Source organism: Triticum dicoccoides, chromosome 3A, assembly GCF_002162155.2.
Source record: "Triticum dicoccoides isolate Atlit2015 ecotype Zavitan chromosome 3A, WEW_v2.0, whole genome shotgun sequence".
NCBI lineage: Eukaryota > Viridiplantae > Streptophyta > Magnoliopsida > Poales > Poaceae > Triticum > Triticum dicoccoides.
In genome coordinates, this window is record NC_041384.1 from 689326768 (window position 1) to 689330425 (window position 3658).

The window sequence follows — 3658 nt, forward strand, 5'->3', positions numbered from 1 at the left end:
AAGCAAACAGCGCTAGTCCGTTGCCTTATTTCTAGTTGTTAACGACAAATATAGATGGTCATAGCCTTGTAAATTGTGGTGGGTTGCTATGACTAGGCGCCACCTCATCAGTTTTGCCTATGTGTCATGTCCATGTGGTAGTTTTTGCCCTAGGTTGTGAAGCAACCTATATTTCTATCATTCCTAGAATTCCCAAAAAAATATCATAAATTCTTTGGGTCATATCTTCGTCAACGTAAAAACCTTCCTTGCCTAGTTCAAAAATAATTCAAAAATATTCATTTTCCTATTCTATTCAGAACAACAGTTTGTGAAGGAAGTACCACTTTGGCATGTCCAAATGGTATCCATTTTCTACAGTGCTTTCCTCTACCCAAATAACCATCCTCCACCAAATGCCAGCTTAATTCATTCATTATTTTGAGCCCAGATTCAACATTCGTATTTATGTCCAGTGTGGTACTGTGCAAAGCAAGTACCACCTAGGCTCCTTCTTTTGAGCTGAAAATTTGCAAAGACGGTCTTCTTAGTAACTGATCATCCTCAGCCAAAACTCACGCCCATTAGCCATGCACGTTTCCCATACCGCTAATCAAACACTTGGCTGCTAATTCATGTTTCAGCATCGATCAGTCTCCTCGTGAGAATCTTATGTTGTAATGTTCTTCCTAGAACCTACCTGGGGAGTGCCCAACCCACTAGACATGCCTAGGCTGCCCAACACATGGCAACGCCACGGTCATGCGGTGACCACGCGGCGGGCATGCGAGTTTACGCGCTCTAGAGTTGGGGCCCTCAGCCACCGCCCAAACCTCGATGTATCGCCACAAAACCATGTATTTATGATTAAATAGGTACTTATGTAACTAGAAATGATTTTTGGAAAAAATAAAGAGCAAACTATGAGGCAGCTGCAGTTCAAATTTGAACCGCTTCCAACTGAATCGGCAAAAATTTGTCTTTTTCACGAGAGATGGATCAAAACTTTTTACACCCAACCATTTTGTCAATTGTGCATTAAACATGTCCTAGTATTTTAGAAAATTGATTTGGTCCAATTTTGCAACAATTATTTGGGAGGTCCTTCACAAAAAAACCTCCTTTTGGGCACTCGGAAAATGAAAAATGTTTTTTTCGTCCAAAGAAAATGAAAACTTCCTTAGGCAACATTGTTTGCCATCCAATATGCACCCTTGTGCACAATATGAGATCATTTGAACAAACTATGCCATGAATGTGGCCATAAGATTGATCATTTGGCTTGAAAGCCATTGATCTCCACACGTGATAGCTCGTTTCTGGTAACACTTTTTTAAAATAATTGTCGTATTACAAGTTTGTTATTTTTCCTGGGAACTTGGCCACATATAATGAAACAATGCGAAGGTTTCCCAATTTTTTGTTTTTTTTGAATTTTTTATGCCTATTACAAAATGCGGTCAAAATGGCAGGAATGACCGTTTCTAGCTAGTGGTTGAATCTTGGAATTTTTTTGGTGTTTCTATGATTAAATAGATACTTATGTACCTAGAAATGATTTTTGGAAAAAATAGATAGCAAACTACAAGGCAGCTGCAGTTCAAATTTGACCCGCTTCGAACTAAATCAGCGGAAATTTGTCTTTTTCACGAGAGGTGGATCAAAACTTTTGACACCCAACCATTTGGTCAATTGTGCATTAAATATGTCCTAGTATTTTATAAAAATGATTTGGTCCAATTTTGCAACAATTATTTGGGAGGTCCTTCATAAAAAACCTCCTTTTGGGCACTCGAAAAATGGAAAATGGTGTTTTCGTCCAAAGAAAATGAAAACTTCCTTAGGCAACATTGTTTGCCATTCCAATATGCACCCTTGTGCACAATATTAGATCATTTGAACAAACTATGCCATGAATGTGGCCATAAGACTGATCATTTGGCTTGAAAGCCATTGATCTCCACACGTGATAGCTCGTTTCTGGGAACACTTTTTTTTAAATAATTGTCATATTACAAGTTTGTTATTTTTCCTGGGAACTTGGCCACATATAATGACACAATGCGAAGGTTTCCCAATTTTTCAATTTTTTTGAATTTTTTATGCCTGTTTCAAAATGCGGTCAAAACGGCGGGAATGACCGTTCCTAGCTAGTGGTTGAATCTTGGAATTTTTTTGGTGTTTCTATGATTAAATAGATACTTATGTACCTAGAAATGATTTTTGGAAAAAATAAATAGCAAACTACAAGGCAACTGCTGTTCAAATTTGACCCGCTTCTAGCTGAATCGGCGGAAATTTGTCTTTTTCACGAGAGGTGGATCAAAACTTTTTACACCCAACCATTTGTTCAATTGTGCATTAAATATGGCCTAGTATTTTATAAAAATGATGTGGTCCAATTTTGCAACAATTATTTGGGAGGTCCTTCACAAAAAAATCTCCTTTTGGGCACTCGAAAAATGGAAAATGGTTTTTTCGTCCAAAGAAAATGAAAACTTCCTTAGGCAACATTGTTTGCCATTCCAATATGCACCCTTGTGCACAATATGAGATCATTTGAACAAACTATGCCATGAATGTGGCCATAAGATTGATCATTTGGCTTGAAAGCCATTGATCTCCACACGTGATAGCTCGTTTCTGGGAACACTTTTTCAAAATAATTGTCGTATTACAAGTTTGTTATTTTTCCTGGGAACTTGGCCACATATAATGACACAATGTGAAGGTTTCCCAATTTTTCGATTTTTTTGAATTTTTTATGCCTGTTTCAAAATGCGGTCAAAATGGCGGGAATGACCGTTCCTAGCTAGTGGTTGAATCTTGGAATTTTTTTGGTGTTTCTATGATTAAATAGATACTTACGTACCTAGAAATGATTTTTGGAAAAAATAAAAAGCAAACTATGAGGCAGCCGCAGTTCAAATTTGACCCGCTTCCAACTGAATCGGTGGAAATTTGTCTTTTTCATGAGAGGTGGATCAAAACTTCTGACAGCCAACCATTTGGTCAATTGTGCATTAAATATGGCCTAGTATTTTATAAAAACGATGTGGTCCAATTTTGCAAAAAATATATGGTAGGTCCTTCACAAAAAAACTTATTTTGGGCACTCAAAAAATGGAAAATTGTTTGTTCGTGTAAAGAAAATAAAAACTATTTTTGTCAATATTGTTTGCCAATCCAAAATGCAAACTTTGTGCAAAATATGGTATCATTTGAAAAATATTTGGTTGATCCTTTAAAAAGTACTCATTTTAAGCACTCAAAAAATGAAAAAGGAAGTTTTCATGAATTTTTTTATCTTTAATCTAATTGATTTCGACCAATTTAGATGGTCATAAAATCTTCGAATTGCTTGCTGCATTTTGATTGGTCTAGGAGCCTATCACGCGGATCATGCATCAGAACCGTCGGATGCTCCGGAATCCAACGACGGCCCTCACCCCTCACCCTCTCACCCACACCCCCACTCCCCACCGTACCCGCAGACCCCACGCACCCACTCACCACCGTTCCAAACCCCACGCACGCACTCACCATCGTTCCAATCCCGCACCCGCACCCGCTCGCCGAAACCCTATCCGCCGCCGCACCCTCTCCGTCCCCTCCACCAAGATCGCACCAACCACCCCGATGGCCGCCGCCGCACCGCCACACGCCGCAGCGCTCCTGG